This window comes from Heterodontus francisci, chromosome 14 (genome assembly GCF_036365525.1).
Source record: "Heterodontus francisci isolate sHetFra1 chromosome 14, sHetFra1.hap1, whole genome shotgun sequence".
NCBI classification, from domain to species: Eukaryota; Metazoa; Chordata; class Chondrichthyes; order Heterodontiformes; family Heterodontidae; genus Heterodontus; species Heterodontus francisci.
In genome coordinates this window covers 25,669,194-25,688,058 of record NC_090384.1, presented here as the reverse complement: position 1 = coordinate 25,688,058, position 18,865 = coordinate 25,669,194, and the positions used below count along the sequence as shown (strand labels likewise).

The 18,865-nt window shown below is 44.3% G+C and overlaps 1 long non-coding RNA gene across 1 annotated transcript in view; it reads left to right on the top strand.

Annotated features, from left to right (window-relative positions):
- The window catches only part of LOC137377270 (uncharacterized), a 28,503-nt gene extending 9,900 nt beyond the window's left edge, over positions 1-18,603 (top strand). The window contains exons 2-3 of the long non-coding RNA XR_010976381.1: positions 9,416-9,583; positions 18,472-18,603. This is a non-coding gene — a long non-coding RNA (uncharacterized lncRNA). The remainder of the gene's footprint in view (positions 1-9,415; positions 9,584-18,471) is intronic.
- Positions 18,604-18,865: the final 262 nt, after the last annotated feature.

Here is an 18,865-nt window from a genome sequence, read left to right as displayed (position 1 = left end):
GTTCCATGCTGGCTCCAGCCGAACATCCTGACTAGCTGAAGAAGACTGAGAGCAGAAGAGACTGCAGCCACCAGCTGCAGAGAGCAGCATCTCTCTACTTCTCTCATCTGTTAGTCTGATCCGGGACCAGTAAACCATTCTCACCTGTTATGTGTCATATGTCTTTTCTGCTTACTTAGCTTATGTATCATATCTAAACTATTGCTTCTTAATAAGCTGCTTTGAAACCAACAATGACTTTGACCCCCTTTTGGGGTAATCTGTGACTCCCAGACCAATATTATTGTGACTAATGGGGTACCGCAAGGATCAGTGCTAGGACCCCAACTATTCACGATATATATTAATGATTTAGATGAAGGACCTAAATATAATATCTCCAAATTTGCAGATGGCACAAAACTGGGTGGGAGGGTGAGTTGTGAGGAGGATGCAGAGAGGCTTCAGGGTGATTTAGACAAGTTAAGTGAGTGGGCAAATGCATGGCAGATGCAGTATAATGTGGATAAATGTGAGGTTATCTACTTTGGTGGCAAAAACGGGAAGGCAGATTATATTATCTGAATGGCTATAAACTGAGAGAGAGGAACATGCCCTGCCTGGGAGGGTGGTAGAGGCGGGTTGCCTCACATCCTTTAAAAAGTACCTGGATGAGCACTTGGCACGTCATAACATTCAAGGCTATGGGCCAAGTGCTGGCAAATGGGATTAGGTAGACAGGTCAGGTGTTTTAATGCATCGGTGCAGACTCGATGGGCCAAGGGGCCTCTTCTGCACTGTATTATTTTGTGATTCTGTGAATATGCAACGAGACCTGGGTGTTCTCGTACATGAGTCGCTGACGGTAAGCATGCAGGTGCAACAGACAGTAAAAGAGGCAAATGGTATGTTGGCCTTCATAGTGAGAGGATTCGAGTACAGGAGCAGGGATATCTTGCTGCAATTATACAGGGCCTTGGTGAGGCCACACCTGGAATATTGTGTACAGTTTTAGTCCCCTTATCTGAGGAAGGATGTTCTTGCTATAGAGGGAGTGCAGCGAAGGTTTACCAGACTGATTCCTGGGATGGCGGGACTGACGTATGAGGAGAGACTGCGTCAGTTAGGGTTATATTCGCTGGAGTTCAGAAGAGTGAGGAGGGATCTCATAGAAACCTATAAAATTCTAACAGGACTGCACCGGGTAGATGCAGGAAGGTGATGGTGGGGGCGTCCAGAACCAGGGGTCATAGTCTAAGGATACGGGGTAAACCTTTCAGGACTGAGATGAGGAGAAATTTCTTCACCCAGAGAGTGGTGAGCCTGCAGAAGTTGCTACCACAGAAAGCAGTTGAGACCAAAAATTGTATGTTTTCAAGGAGTTAGGTATAGCTCTTGGGGCGAAAGGGATCAAAGAATATGGGGCGAAAGCGGGAACAGGTTTCTGAGTTGGAGGATCAGCCATGATCATAATGAATGGCGGAGCAGGCTTGAAGGGCCGAATGGCCTACTCCTGCTCCTATTTCCAACATTTCTATGATGTTACCTATAATCCTCTATGGCAATGACATTTGAACCCAGTTGCTGGTGGAGTTCTCCTGTTTCTAAAATATACACTTAGTAACTTGCTTGTGTTCAGTTGACTTAAAAAATTCCAATAATATTTCCATTTGATCTTTGTCATGAGCCCTGCAGAAACTTTATTATCCAATAAGCTGATACTGCAAATTTCTGTCGTAATTCCTATCACACTCCAGTCTAGTGCATCGTTAATACTTTTGTTTATTTTACTAAATCCTTCTTGGGCAGCTTAAATGGGCTTTTTGTAAAGAAGCAATATGAAGGCTGTATGGATATATAGCAGAGATAGGAGTTTCCACAATGGCCCACAGATATAATGGCCTTGTCTGATCAGCTGCCTGCAACAGTACAGGAGCTGGAGCACTGAAATCTTCCGATGTCATTTGGGGAACATAGCTCATATTGGTGCAGGGGAGTTGGATAGTAAGGTAGGCTGGATGTTTATTAACTCATCTAATAGCATTGCCAGTTTAACTTAAGACCTCCACCAGAGAATGGTCAAAGTGCACCAATTTGAGCTCGGTATTGTTAAATGAAGTCCATGTGAATGGTCTCCAATTGCTCAAATTCCTGTTGAATGCTTTGAGGAGCCAACTTCTAGAAATCATTGGATCTGGCTGGGGGGAGCATAAAATTATTACAACAGAGAGGTCATTTATGGCTTGAGACTTAGATCCAAGAATGATTACATTTGTGATGTTCAGTTACTCATTCAGGCTCCTTACATCATTTCCCTTCCTCTTTGGTATCTGAGTTCCTCATTCTAAGTTAGTCCAAGAGGAATAGAGAATTCCTAACTTTTAGACATTGTTGTTCTACATCATGACTGTATTGTGAGTGTTTACCATGACTGAATGGGAGCAGTAGAAGGGCAGTAAGGAGGAATAATATGTTAGTATTGTAATTAGCTCCGGCATTATGCACGTCAGAAAATAAAGATGAATTCATAATGCTGTTTGCCTTCATAAGAACAAGCTTTGCACTTCAAACGTATTTTATTGTGTGAAGTACATTGGATATTTCAGCATGAAAAAGCATTATACAAGTGAAAACATTATTATTGATAGAAGTTTCTCAGCAAGGATTACTATGAAAGAGAGACATCAAAAATGGGTTCAACCATTTACAGGATAAGACAATACACCATAATTGAAAAACAAGATGAAATAAACTCAAGATGAAAAGGTAAAACTCGCTGTAAATCTTATAGAGTCAACAGAAGTGGCAATAACTACAGAGACAAGCTTATAAATAACAGCAAAAAGCAAGTCTGCCCAAGGTGTGATAGATTTCAACTTAACACAACTCTTCAGTCATTGTCCATATAAATCCAATTATAGAGCGCCAGATGTCACTATAGTTAATTTTGTTTTTTGACTGATTATCTGGCATGTGGCTGGACCACATCTCCTGAGCATCCACAGCAACTCATATCCAGCTTACACACTCTAAAGCCTTCCGGACTCAACATTGAGTTCAACAATCTCAGAGCATGACTGCCTTTTTATTTAATTTTATTCCATTTTTAACCATGGGCCTGTCTTAAACTTGCTTTCCAGGTTTTTGCTTTTGGACAGAACTGTTCGTTATTCTGCCATTAACACTCTCTCTGGATAAATACTTTGTCTTTTAATACAGCTATTAGCACTCCCTTTTCCTTTGTTCTGTGACATCTTTGTCATTTAATCTCTCCTGCCCTCTGCCCTATCACACACCAACCCTTTTGTTCTTCTTTCTCCCCTTTTCACTTGCTTCAAGCCTATTACATTTCTGACCTTTGCCAGTTCTGATGAAAGGTGACACAGCTAAAACATTGGCCGTAAATTTACCGTAATCGCTGGCTCCGGCACGGGTGGAACTCAAATGGATGCGGTTTCCATTCCCGCGCTGCGTCTCCTGTCCACCGGCATCATGCGCGGGGCAGCCAATTAGCGGCCCCGCGGTGTAACTGAAACCTGAATCGGTTGGTGCGGGCGGGAAAATATATATCATTGGGGGCGGAGCCACATCCGGGAATGTCTGAAGTAAGCCCTTGAAAAATGTTTACCTCAATGAAATTGACCAATCAGCAGTATTAGTTGTGGTTCACTGAGAGGCTACAGTTCTGTTAGTGCAGAAGGAGTTAGAGATTTAAACACAGGTGGAGGAAGTCATGGAGGGAAGAAGCACTCGCTCAGCCCCCCGTTTTTTGGATGATTCACTACAGGTCCTCCTTTAGGCGGTTGGGGAGAGGCGTGATATCCTCTTCAATCCAGATGGTAGAAGGCGACCGTCGACAGTGACAAAGAGGACCTGGCTGGAGGTCGCGGAGGAGGTCAGCAGCCGTGGCGTCGTTCGGCGCACATGGATACTGTGCCGCAAGCGCCTCAATGACCTGCTTCGTTCTGCCCGGGTGACGGGCATTCCGGCCATTAACTCTGTTTCTGTCTCCACAGATGCTGCAAGACCTGCTGAATATTTCCAGCACTTTCTGTTTTGATTTCACATCAAGCTTGGCTGTGTTTGTAGTTCAGCTGATGACCATGGCATTGCACAACTGTGAGAGCTGACTGGTTGACGATGTTATTTCTGGAATCGCATCTTATGCTCAGCAAGCCATGTCTGGAGAGGACCACAGATGCACCAAACAACAACAACTTGTATTTATATAGCTCCTTTACCTGTAGGCAGATGTCCCAAGGTGCTTCACGGGAGTGTTATCAGACAATACAGAAGGTGATATCAGAACAGGTGACCAAAAGCTTGGTCAAAGCGATAGGTTTTCCAGAGTGTGTTAATGGAGGAGAAAGAATTCTAGAGCTTAGGCCCAGGCAGCTGAAGGTACAGTCACCAGTGGTGGAGCTAAAGTAGAATAAAAAGAAAAAATAGGAAAAATTCTCATAACCTGAACTCAAAACAGAGAAGTGGTGGAAAAGTCCAACAGGCCAGTCAGCTCCAGGGAAGAGCTGGATGTGACTTTACAGACTTGGGACCTTCATCAGACTTCCAAGGGATGGAATAGAGTTGAGGCTGACAAATAGGAGTGAATCTTCCTCTTGACACAGTTGAGGGAAAACATGACTCATTTCTAGAGATAACGATAGCGATAGTCAGCACGGTTTTGTGAAGGGTAGGTCGTGCCTCACAAACCTTATTAAGTTTTTCGAGAAGGTGACCAAACAGGTGGATGAGGGTAAAGCAGTGGATGTGGTGGATATGGATTTCAGTAAGGCGTTTGATAAGGTTCCCCACGGTAGGCTATTGCAGAAAATACGGAAGTCTGGGGTTGAAGGTGATTTAGAGCTTTGGATCAGAAATTGGCTAGCTGAAAGAAGACAGAGGGTGATGATTGATGGCAAATGTTCATCCTGGAGTTTAGTTACTAGTGGTGTACTGCAAGGATCTGTTTTGGGGCCTCTGCTGTTTGTCATTTTTATAAATGACCTGGAAGAGGGTGTAGAAGGGTGGGTTAGTAAATTTGCGGATGACACAATGGTCGGTGGAGTTGTGGATAGTGCCGAAGGATGTTGTAGGGTACAGAGGGACATAGATAGGCTGCAGAGCTGGGCTGAGAGATGGCAAATGGAGTTTAATGCGGAAAAGTGTGAGGTGATTCACTTTGGAAGGAGTAACAGGAATGCAGAGTACTGGGCTAATGGGAAGATTCTTGGTAGTGTAGATGAACAGAGAGATCTTGGTGTCCAGGTACATAAATCCCTGAAGGTTGCTACCCAGGTTAATAGGGCTGTTAAGAAGGCATATGGTGTGTTAGCTTTTATTAGTAGGGGGATCGAGTTTCGGAGCCACGAGGTCATGCTGCAGCTGTACAAAACTCTGGTGAGACCGCACCTGGAGTATTCCGTGCAGTTCTGGTCACCGCATTATAGGAAGGATGTGGAAGCTTTGGAAAGGGTGCAGAGGAGATTTACTAGGATGTTGCCTGGTATGGAAGGAAGGTCTTACGAGGAAAGGCTGAGGGACTTGGGGTTGTTTTCGTTAGAGAGAAGGAGGAGGAGAGGTGACTTAATAGAGACATACAAGATAATCAGAGGGTTAGATAGGGTGGATAGTGAGAGTCTTTTTCCTCGGATGGTGATGGCAAACACGAGGGAACATAGCTTTAAGTTGAGGGGTGATAGATATAGGACAGATGTCAGAGGTAGTTTCTTTACTCAGAGAGTAGTAGGGGCGTGGAACGCCCTTCCTGCAGCAGTAGTAGACTCGCCAACTTTAAGGGCATTTAAGTGGTCATTGGATAGACATATGGATGAAAATGGAATAGTGTAGGTCAGATGGTTTCACAGGTCGGCGCAACATCGAGGGCCGAAGGACCTGTACTGCGCTGTAATATTCTAATTCTAATTCTAATAAACTCCAAAGATTAATTCCAAATTAGGGTTGACAACTCTGGCTGGACATATTCCTGAACGTTTCATCCTCCACCTTCAACCTCTCCCCAAGCCAAACTTCTTTTTCCCCCATTTACTATATTTTTTACAACTTATAAACAAAAGTGTTCAAAGAAAAGGATTTTTTAAAATAATGTTCCTATTATTCTTCTCCCAGTTTGCTTGCAGCTGTGTCCAGCAGATTAATCTTTGGGGTGTGAAGTTGCCTTGGGTAATACAAAGGCCCTGCACTGTTTTCCCTGTGTGGCCTGTGCCCACCAGTTGCTTCCTGCACAGCTCGCACGGCATTGCTGTAGGGTAAGGGTGCATGCGGGTGCATCTCCTGAGTGTGCTGGAAGGCCCTGATTCCGACGCTATCCTGACGTCACACAGCACAAGCAGCTGATGTGGGGCCAAGAATCCATGTAGGGTCAACAAATGTGCAGGCAGCCTCTTCATTGCTCACTCGGCAAACAAGCATGAAGCTGCAAGATGGGCCCTGGACTAGTGTTATTTAAGGCTCACAAATTGAAGGTAAGATAATTTTTCAGAACTTTTTCTGGAAATACTCTGGTGTGTTTTTGGAGGTGGTGTGGTGAGGTGACTTTATGAATGAGTGTTGCTGCATCCTCAAGAAGGGGGGAGGTGGGGTAGAGGACTTGGTGACCTGTCCACACAAAGGCTGGACCAGATAGCAGGGTGGGGTGCGGGGCAGCAGTGCCAGTGCCTCTAGGTCTGCAGCACAACAGGGAGATGGAGTAGAGGTTGCAGAGAGGGAAAGCACTGCACGATGCCCTCTGCCAAGTTGCAGCCAGAGTCATCCATGCTCCTTGTCTGTAACAGGGGACTGTCAGTGACCATGCCCATTAACACACGCCTGTATGATTCCCTAACAAGATCCTCATGTGAGTCCTCTGCAGCAGATCTCGTCTGCCACCTCGCCCTTTGGTGAGTTGGGAAATGAACCATCCTTTACCCCTGGCCTGGCTGCAGGCCACTCATGCCTGGTGATTCACCACATGCAGCTCTATACTTACCTCTAAGGTATGTGCAGTGCTCGTATCTGAACTGGTGGCTAGGCATGTTGGATCAAATGATGTAGCCTCTTCACCAGTGCTGTGCAGTTGCTCTCCTTCCTCTTCCTTGGGCTGCAGCGACTGGGCAGGTGACAGTTCATGGGTGTCTGAAAACAGGGAGTCAGAAGGGGAAGGCTAATGTGAGGGAAGGTGAAACAGATGGGAAACTGAGGCCCATGGTCACACCATCAGCAGCTTGCACATCATACCAGATAACATGATGAGGGAGTTGAAAAGGAACATAAGACAGGAACATACCATCATACTCCATGTTCTCAGCAGCCTCAGATGCCATGGGCCCCACCATAGCCGCCCAATGTTGCAGACAACCATCTCCTCCATCGAGCTTAGGAGTTGCAGGCATCCTTTAACCCCCACAAGTTTTGCTCTGTTTTGTTCTATTCTGTGCCACCTTGTCCTGAAAGAGAGAGGGCAGAACGATAATGCTTGTGTAGCACTGTGTTTGGATGATGTGACTCCCATAGCTGAATAGCTTGAGGCAAATGGAGGCAGTGAGAGGTGAGGCTGGTAGCATTGGTAGCTGTGTGCAGCTGAGGTGCAATACTTGGATGTTTGGCATGAATCCTGATAGGGAGTGCTGAAGGGTGTATGGTGCATTGAGCAGTGGAGATGTAAGGATGTTGAGCACACACGTGAGGTCATTAGACCAGGCCCTCAGGTCCAGACTCAGGGCGTTGACCTTCAAGTGAACCATGGCATCTCTCTTCCTGCCTACCTTCACTTCTAATGCCTTCAGTGTCTCATCGATCACTCTGGAACCCTCTTTGTGCCCTGGTGTTCAGTTTGCCAGAAGTTAAATTGCAGCAATATTGTTTAGTGCAGCTTCCCTTGAAGAAAGACAGCCTGCCTTTAGGGAGAGCAGGCTGGTCGTACTAGATGGTCAGCAAACAACACTGCCGCACCTGCAGCCCCCCCCACAACAATCCCCACCAACCTACACCTCACCCTCCACCCCAAACCCACTGGCCTGTACTGAGTATAGAGATCACAAGCAGTTTGGAGGTGCAAATGACAGCATAGGAGGTGCTCAAGCCAGTGCGATGATCATGCAGATAAGGCGGGGACACCAACTTTGTGCGTTGCCCACCTTGAGCAGTACTGGTGCGGGCAGATTGCAAATCCCAACCTCCCTTGCCCTTGAAATGGGACTATCCAATTTTAGCCTTTAATTCCTGGAGACTTCTGAACAATCCTGGAGGGTTGACAACCCGATCCAAAGATGGAATTATTCAGGGCATCAGGCTGCCTATATTGTGGACTGATAGAATCATGGAGTTGCCTTGGAAATGACTTTAGGATTTTGTTAATTTGAAATCTATTCCAGATGTTATTGGCTTTGCAGCCCTACCTTCACTGTTATTTACCAGCTTGCCTCAGTAATTTTTGTCACTGTCTGTAATATCAATAACGGTTTGGATCCCTTTTATAATTTTTATATCGTTTTTAAATATTCCGTAACCAATGATTTATAACCAAATTCTAATGTCTCTCTCAATGCTTTAGAAATGAGTCATTGTGAAGTAGAGAAAAGGAAACTGTGGTTTTCTGTTCATTGCAATCAGTAACTTTTCAGAATTCATCCAGCAGCAACCTTTGGAGCTACATGGTGCTCACACTGTGATATTGTTCACCTGAAAGTTTAGTAATCACAGAACTCACACGCTGGCACTGAGCAAGACCACATTGTAATCCATGTTGAAGCAACTAAGGGTGAAATTAAAAGAGATCAAGGGGTACTTTAAGGGTTTCTTGGCTATAGTTACTCAGAAATCTGCTAGGCCCCTGGTGGTGAAATGACTGATCCAGCTAACCTGTAACTCATGGGCCTCTTTTGGACTGAGTTCTGGATCATGACGTTGATTTGCATAAATTAATCTGCCTGCTGGTGAAGGAGGTTAGAACACTTTGATTAAATAAATAAATAAATAAAAGTATATCTGTTCTGGATCAGATCATTTCTGATCAGACAACGTCAGTGTTATAGCTGCTTTTGGTAATAAGTTAGTTAGCCACTCACTCATTAATATATTATACCTATTCTGAAGAGCTAGGTGGATAAAAAGCTCATTGTAGCCCAGACAAGACATTTGAACATTAACTTGATTCAGACTTGCCTGGTCGGAGCTCCTGAGCTTTTGCCCAATTAAAAGACATGTCAACTCTTACGAATTTCATATGCACTGCATGGTCTCACTGGAATGTGCTCTAACCCCACAGAGGAAAATCCTCGCTCATTTCTGACTTCTTTACACATTACACTTAATACCCTTTGATTGAAGAAACAAGGGAACTAATGAAACCTAAAATCAATTAGGTTTTAATATGAGGAAAATTGTTTTTTTGAACCAATGAACACAAAACAAAAATTCTTGCATTTTTCTCACCTTGCAGCTATGGAGCCCCATGAGCCTGTTCTGAACATCTGGTCATGGCACACCCTTCTAATTGTTTCCTGGAGAACTCCTCCTCTCCTCAGGACAAACAGATTGGCAATTTGTGTGAAGAAGAACAAGCAATAATAAAGCAATGGGTGGATGGGCATGCGGGATCAAGCTGCAGGTGGGGCACACCTCTTGGAAACACGTTTATCTAGGATCAGAGGAACTAAAGCAAAGTACTGTGGAGGCTGTAAATCTGTCACAGAAACAGAAAATGCTGAAAGACTCAGCAGGTCAACAGCATCTGTTTTAGAGAGAAACAGAGCTAACGTTTCAGGTCGATAACCTTTCATCAGAACTGGACCACCAACGCACTCCCACTCTGACCTCTTCTGTCCTCACCTCCTACATTGTTCCTATTAGGATCAACACAGACTTGTGGAACAACATCTCATCTTTTTATTGAACAGTTTACACCCTTCCGGCCTTACCACTGAGTTTACATTATAATCACTGCTCCCATTTCCTTGTACCGCAGGTACTGGTAATGATTCTGTTGTTTTCATTTACATCCCCTCTGGGCCCATTTTCTGTTTCTATGCTTGCCCCATTACCACCCCTTTTGCCTTGCATCATCATTCAATTGGTCATTTAATCTCTCCTGCCATCCAGCCTCCCTTTTGCTCTTTTCCACCACTGTTTCTTTCTGGCTCTGCGCTTGCTTAAGAACTGGTAAATCTCGAACATCTTCCAGTTCTAATTATCGAGGACAGGAGCATCTTTAGATTTGTTTTGTCAAAGTATCAATATATTGGTTGGTGAAGACCAAATGCAGTCAACCTGTAGTTTCTTTACCGACTAAGAACATAAGGAATAGGAACTGGAGTAGGCCATAAAGCCCCTCAAGCCTTCTCCACCAGTCAATAAAATCATGGCTGATCTTCTACTTCAACTTCACTTTCTCACCCAATCACATATCTCTTAATTCCCTTAGTATCCAAAAATCTAACAGTTTCTGTCTCAAATATACTCAACAGCCAAGCATCCACGTCCCTCAAGGGTGCTGAATTCCTAAGATTCACAACCCTCTGAGCTAAGAGATTTCTCCATCTTTCAGACACAAGTGGCAGACCCCATATCCTGAGACCACGCCCCTTAGTTGCACACTCTCCAACCAGGGAAATCTGCCTTTCAGTATCTTTGAATGTTTTATTCTACTCTAGAGTTTCTTTCTAAACATTTATACATCTGTCTACTAAATTCTGAACAACAGTTCGATATTTTTAAAGAACACTGATTCTTGCATCACTGAAATCCTTCCAGTTAGAGACTGTTGGGCACCAATGGTGGGAGTGGGAGTGTGGGATGGTTGCAGGCCAGAGGTTATGTGATGAAACCTCTAGGAATAGGTCTCACCACAGTTAGCAATCCGAGGTAAGGAATTGAGTAAATGGTTCATAAAGTAAACCAATACAATTGCGGTAAGCACGTCATTAACTAAGTAAGCCTCATTGTTTAGGATGATATTTATGGTCATTGTAAGAAAAATTCTGAAACTCCACAAGTGTAGTGATTTCCAGCAGTGCAATCAGGTGCTATTGATTCTCCATGGTGCCCACGATGAGGTTTTAAGCTGAAACGTTGATTTAGCCTGTGTTTAGCACAAGACGCCATCTTGATAAAGGAGTTGAAGCCAGTGCTAGGAAGCTCATTAAATAACTGATTGATACCTTCTAGTACCAGCATTTTGGTGGTTAGTGCTTCAATAGCACCATCTCCCAACAGCAACCAGTTGTCTGGGAGTAAACACCACACTGATGTTGATTTGAAGAGCTACTTAAAGGGATACTCATCATTTCATGTGCATTGCTGCTGAAGCTGTGAAGTGGATCTCTGAACCACATAGAGAGACTTTCTCAAATACTTGGCCAATGCTTCACAAACACTCTTATCAACATTTATTCTGGAACTTCCCTGAGGACTTCACCTGAAAAAAGCAAGCAATGTGCTACTTCACCTAACTGGAGTCACTAGGACAAAGGCATGGTCATGGGCATCTTGCAAGGGCTCTCCCTTAGTCCAGAGGAGGAGATGAGGCCAGGCAGAGCCTGCTGCTGCATGAGAAAGGGGCAGGAGGATGAGGTGGACTCCTTCCCCCGTGAGTGCAAAACAGCCCTCCTCCTCTGGATCTCCTCTGCTGGGCCTCCGGTGCCTCATCCAAGATCCCATTGCCCTCTCCTTCTGTCTCACAGCCATTCTGAAATGTGCTGTTTTGTCAGCCAGAGCACGCCACACCTTCAGTAGAAGAACCCACATGTACTGTACCATGAGAATTGCATCTAATCAGCACTTGTGTACTGAATCTGCAGATGTCTGGTTTAGCACATCCAGGCAAATTCAAATTATGGTAATCAGCAATTAGGATCTAAATTGTGTACTAAATCTGGACTTTCAAACAGGCGTGTCTTATTATCATAGCACCCATTTAACCCCTGTTTCAACCCTTTGGTTAAAATAATCCCCGTAGACATTGCACTGTACTTTCCAGCAATTTTTCAACTAAGGTTGTGAAACTCACATCAATTTAAATTTGCAATGCCTTTACCACACATTAGATGTGATTCTCCAAAAAAACAGGATTCAAACTGTCTTCAAAATCTATAACCATCATTTGTGATTTGCTAGTATTTTTTCTTTTGCATCATTTGCAGGCTTGAGAACAGAAACAATTTATCAGCATATTTTATGATCTTGGGAGAGCAAATCCATCAAATGTCCTGAGTGGTTTGTGAACGAGATCTAAAACTACTCTGGATTTAGACAAAGTGAAATGTTATGAGATGCATTTCTAACTGTTTATATCAAGAATGAGAAATAGTTCATCAAATCCATGGGGCTGACACAAACCAAACATCCTTCCTCCTTCACATTGCGAGGAAAGCCAATGTTCTGTCTCCAAAATACTCAAAATCCAAGAGCAGCCGTGGGCTTTCCCCCGGAACCCCATTGGGATTCTGCTCCTCAACACTGATGGTCCCTGGTCCCTAGCAAGTTTTGGCAAGGGTATCTCATTGGTTTCAACATTTAAAGGATGACACCTCTGCATTGGTGTGTTTCGATACCAGTTCTAGGAGATGGGCATCTCCTGAAATGAGGAAGACAATTGTAGTTGAGTGTAAAAATGGAGGATCTTGGAACATGGGATGTTCCGTCTCTGTTCTATAATCAGTTTCCCCCTTTCCTCACCATCGATTTCCCTCTCTTCTCCGCCCCAGGCTCCCCTTCTTCCCTGTACTCTGTTCCCCCTCTTCCCTGCCCTTGGTTACCCTTCTTCACTGCCTTCAGTTACCCTGTTCCCACCTCATTTTCTCCTCTTCTCCTGCCCTCAGTTTCCCCTCTTTCCTGCCCTCAGTTCCCTTCTTCCCTCCTTCGGTTCCCTCTCATCCCTGCCTTCAGTTCCACCTTTTCCCCACCCTCAGTTTCAATCTACCCATCCCTCAATTTTGCCTCTTTGCTTCCCTCATTTTCCCTCTTATCCATTAACAGTTTCTCCTCTTCCTCACCCTCGGTTCCCCCTTTTGCCCACCTTCGGCTTCCCCCTCTTCCCTGCCCCCGGTTCCCTCTCTTATCCACCTTCGATTCTCTGCCCTCAGTTTCCCCTCTTACCCACCCTCAGTTCTCCCTCTTCCTTGCTCTAGGTTCCCCTTTTGCCCACCCTCGGTTCCCCCTCTTCCTTGCCCTCGGTTCCCCCTTTTGTCCACCCTCGGTTCCCCCTCTTCCCTGCCCTCTGTTCCCCCTCTTCATTACCCTCAGTTCCCCCTCTTCCTCATCCTTGATTTCCTCTTTTCACCTGCTTATGGGAGGCCTCCAAGTTCAAGGACCTTGCCAAACAACAGCTGTGGTTGCAAATCCACAAGTAAAAGTAGTCATCTTCAATCTTTATAAGGTAAATGCAATAATATTTGTAGAAGTCACATGATCAGACGTCATGTGACTAAACTTCCAGGAATGTCTTCAGGCAGAATTGGCAACCCTCGTTGAACTACAAAGGGGTGGAAGTTATGTACAGTTATACAGTGCTCTGGTTCGACCTCATTTAGAATACTGTTCTGTGCACTGCATCTCAGAAAAGATATATTGACCTTGGAGGGCTGATTCATCAGAATGATCAAAAGGATTAAATTATGAGAACAGTTTGCATTGACGAGACTTACATTCCCTTGATATAGAAGATGAAGGGGTGATTTAACGGAGGTGTTTAAGAATGTAGTTGATAACGCAAATAGAAACGATTTCCTTGGATGGGGGAGTCCAGAACAAAGTGAAAGTGAGAGCTAGGTTCTCTAGGGTTGATGTCAGAAAACACTTCTTCACACAAAGGGTAGTGGGAAATTAGAACTCTCTCACTCAAAAAGCTGTTGAGGCAGGGAGTCAATTGAAAAATGCAAAACTGAGCTAGGTAGATTTTTGGTCAGCAAGGACATGAAGGGACATGGAACCAGGGTGGGTATATGGAGTTTAGCTAATATCAAATTGAATGGTAGATCAGACTTGAGAAGGTGAGAGGCCTACTCCTGTTCCAATGTTCCTATTGCGACAGGAAGATCTAAAAAGAAGCTATTTGAAATTAAGAATGAGAGAGTGCCTCTTTTGCCTGTATGATTAAACATTGCTCTAGATTCCTTAAAGTGCCATCTGTTCAATAATTTAGATGGGGGGTCAAATACCAGCACAGAAGGTGGACTTGCTCAAAACTTATTTATTTAGGGATACAGCACTGAAACAGGCCCTTCGGCCCACCGAGTCTGTGCCGACCAAGAACCACCCATTTATACTAACCCTACAGTAATCCCATATTCCCTACCACCTACCTACACTAGGGGCAATTTACAATGGCCAATTTATCTATCACCTGCAAGTCTTTGGCGGTGGGAGGAAACCGGAGCTCCCGTCGAAAACCCACACGGTCACAGGGAGAACTTGCAAACTCCACACAGGCAGTACCCAGAATTGAACCCAGGTCCCTGGAGCTGTGAGGCTGCGGTGCTAACCACTGCGCCACTGTGCCACCCATAACTTACATGATCCCAAGATTTTATTGTCATTTAACTCTTACTGAAGTCTCATAGAATGTGCCAATAAAGTTACATAAGAAAAACATAGAATCATAAGCCACAAATACAGCTGCATAGTGCCCATATTTTCAGCACTACAGGTGGTGTTTCAGGTCCGAAATGGCATCCATGCCACGTTAGCACACTTCTGGTGCTGGTCACGTGGGACGCCATCTTGGTAAGGGCATTAGCACTGGCGCAGGGAGCATGAACCAGTTGTAATTAGTGTAGACAGATTGTGACGTGTAATGTTGATTTGATGCTAGTGGTGTCATTTTCAACCTGAATGTTCCAAGTAACTCTTAACCTCGCACAGCTGAACGTGCATTCAGCAGCAGGAAACACATTTTAAATTGCTGCTAGATTTCTACTGGCTCTGTCTGAGTTAGTACAAGTGTTTGGACGTTTGTACTGCTACTTAAAGTTGCAGAAGTCTCAGGGAGTGGTGCAACATGTACAGAAGGCCTTGGTTGTCCCTTTAGGGTTCTGCTCAGGCCACTTGCTTCCAGACATGGGTGCAAAGGTTTCTGTCCCCTTTGGCCTGCAGCATACCAGGGAGAATGAACAAAGGTGGCAGAGAGGAGGGCAAGCTGCTGAAAGAGGGAGGAGGAGAAGTGCTCTCAGTGGGAGGTCAAGTCCATCCAGGGTTTTCAGGGAGCAATTCTCCTATCAGCCTCATTGAGGAACAGGGCATTAGATGCCTCTACTTCACTCAGGAGGTGCTTGCTGAAATCTGCTACTTGTTGCAGTCTGAACTGCAGCTTCAGAGCAGGGCAAGGATGGCATTGCCAGTGAAGGTGAAGATGGCCATGGACTTTGATGTGTTGGTCTCCTTCCAGGTTGGAGACAGGCAATATTTGCAGCATCTCCCAGTTTGTTGTCCACTGTTATATTAGGGAGGTCTCTGAGGTTCTGTATGTAAGCAGAGCTGAATACATTTCATTCTCTTCTGCCATAGAAATGCAGGCAAAGTGAGCATGTGACTTTGCCATGTTTGCAGGCTTCCCCATGGTGCAGGGTGCCATTGACTGCACAGATTTCGCTTTGCAGGTGCCGCATGTAAATTCTGTCATGTACTGCAACTGGAAGGAATTCCACTCCCGTAATGGCTCACTGAAGTGTGACCATACTCAATGCATCATGCAGATTAATGCTCGTATCCTGGCGACACTCATGATGCCTTCATTTTGCGGCAATCTGCTGTATCATCTGCATTTGTGCCACCTCGACAAACCAGAGAATGGCTACTGGACTATAAGGGATATCCGCTGACCACCTGGCCCATGACTCCAGTGAGTAAACCATTCACACGTGGTCAGCATGCATGTGAGGAAAGCCATGTTATCACACAGAATGTCATCAAGCAGACCCTTGGGGGACTAGAGATACGCTTCAGCTTCCTGGAGCGCTCTAGAAGAACCCTGCAGTACTTGCCAGAGTGCATGTCATGATTCATTGTGGTTTACTGCATCCTACACAACCTTTTCATCATGATGACACAGCTATTGCCACCAGGCATACAGCGAGCAGTGGAGCAGGAGAAGTGAAGATTGAAGAAGAAGAGGAGGAGAAGGAAGGGGAAGCTACCAACACAGTCCCTTTCTGGCCAGGTTGTCCATGATCAGCTCATCTGACTGTAGTACGAGAGAACAGACCCAAATTCCTCATTCATCAATGGTCACACACCTTACCTTCCCTCTGTTACTAACCATCATAGTGTGGACACAATGCTGAAAGAAAAGCCAGCACAAAACAAACATTCCAAACCAACTTTATCAATCAAATCATCCAACACACCATACAAAATTCAACTGTTCACCCTTGTGCATTCACTTAGGGCCTGTCTTCTATGTACCCTTGCCTAACCTAGTGGTCCTATGCAGTGCTACCCAGTGGTTTCAGTATGGCTGGTGGAAGGCTGCTGACTTTCAGTGGAAGAGACTGCAGATGGTCTTGCAGGACACCATGGAGTAGCTCTAGACCTAGAAGGCCCAGCTTCCAACTGGATCACCTTGGCATGGATGGCAGCAGTCTAGGCTGGCTGGCCGAGAGGCAACAGCAAGGGTATTGGTAGAGCGGCAGTGGCAGAAGGATAGATATGGTCATCCTAAGGGAAGATAGCAAGTTCATGTTCCATGTTACCACTGCCACTCCAACAGGGCTGCACTCGTCAATCCTAACAATCTGTTGGAGAACAGATCGCTGGACTGGTGTAAGACCCTGCAAAATCCTTTCGCACTAATATTGCAAACTGTGATGACAGCAGTTTCAGTTTGCATGCCATTAGATGAGTTTGCCTGACTTCAGTCTGAAATTCCAGTGCAGGGCTTTGGCTTGCTGATGTGCTCACATTATTCTGTGACTTAATTCCAGCCCCTCTGACTTGTACCCAAGCCCATATTAAAATTCTGCCCTATACTTCAATTAAGGCCTAACCAGAGATTTATAAAGGTTTAGCATGGCTTCCTTGTTTATGTATTTTATGCCTCTATTTATAAAGCCAAGGAACCCAAGATGATTTTTTTTTTATCACATCTATCAACTGGCTCTGCTACCTTCAAAGCTTTGTGTATGTATACCCCAGGTCTCTCTCTGTTACTGCAATCCATTTCAATTTGTACCATTTAGTTTACATTGCTTCTCCTTATTCTTCTGACCAAAATGAATCACCTCACACCTCTCGGCATTAAATTTCATCTGCCATGTCTCTGTCCATTTCACCAGTCTATGTCTTCCTGATGTCTGAATATGTTACTATCCTCCTCACTGTTTATTGCATTGCCAAGTTTTGTGTCATTTGAAATGATGCTCATACACTCAAGTTCACTTCTATCATATCACCCATAGTCTGTATTTCTTTAACAAAAACACTGCAATTTTTCAAATCTTTCTTTGAATCTTTATTATCTTGTACCAGACAGCATCCTTGTAAATCTATGTTGTACCCTCTCTGAAGCCTCAAAATCTTTCCTATATAGTGCAGCCCAAACAGTACACAGCATTGTAATGAAGTCTTATGAAGGTTTTATACAGCCTTATTATTACTATTAAGAAAAACCCTTAAATTCCATTAGTATTATCAACAATAGATGTTGCTTTTAATGTCTTGTGAGCAGTCCTCCCAAATTCCTTCGCTCTTCCACAGCACAGGTCCGACTTAAATTCAGAGTACTGTTATGAACAATGGTAAGGGGTATGGGTGGTTCCCACTGTTCACCTCCCAACTGATTGCAATCGTGTTTTGTATAAAATGATGAGTTAGTCTGTGTGTTTTTTGTCAAATAAATAAACAGTGACAGGTTTTCCTGTGGGTTTAAAACAGAAGATTAACTATTTATTGAACAATATTCATTCCCCGAAATGTTCATAACACCACTCACGCACGCATCCACTCTAAAGAGAAGATAGATACGAGGTAAAGGGTAAGAGTTCAAGGTGTGGTAGGTGTTCGTGGTTTATGGTAAACCTGTTGAATCTTCTAAATAGAACAATCTCTTTTAAAGATGCAGGCATGGGTGTCTGTGGTCTTGAACTTGTTGATGTATTGTAGATTTCTGGTGGTTAACATTTTAGACTGGAGGTGGCAGTCACTTTCAGTTCTCTGCTGCACCAAGTTGAAGTGTAGAATTAGCAGCAAGGATTCTTCTTGTTTAGGCTGGATCTTTCCACAGCTCCTGGCTTTACTGCTTTATGAGATGGTGATTTGATATTCCCCTCTCTCTACAGAGATTTACCTGTTAAGGTCACATATTAACATTTTCATCATATTAACATTTCTGTTATGTGACACCTGGCCTTCTCCCCTGGTGTAACCACACAATGGACCAGGATGTGGAATCCATGGTTATCTGTTGATGTATGGATGAGTATCATTCCGTAATGATATGGCTACTTCACACCTTGTTTGTCTGAGAAGAAAATCAATCAATTCATGAATGTCTCTTGTTGGTTTCAGGATGGGTGTAGTCAACACCTCTGTATGGAATGTATCCTTTTGTCCTTTTGAGGCATTGAGCCAAGTCACCTGACCTTCAGCAGCCATCTTGCAGAACGTCATCCATCTTTTTCAAGGAGAAGTCAATTTCAAAGAGTCCACATTGAATAAAGTTAATATCTTAAAAGTAGGAATGTGATATGTCTTTACTGGGCATGATACACCCCCGCCGCATGAAAAAACTGGAACCTTGATTGCAATTTTTTTGCATAGTTTTCAGGGTAAAGTGTGAAATATGAACACACGTTCTGCACTCATTTTGACATTCAGCCTCAATCTTACAACTCTTACAACTGGCATTGTCTGCAACAGCCATTTCCTGTTCAAGTTTGAGTTTCTCATCACCCTTTTTTGG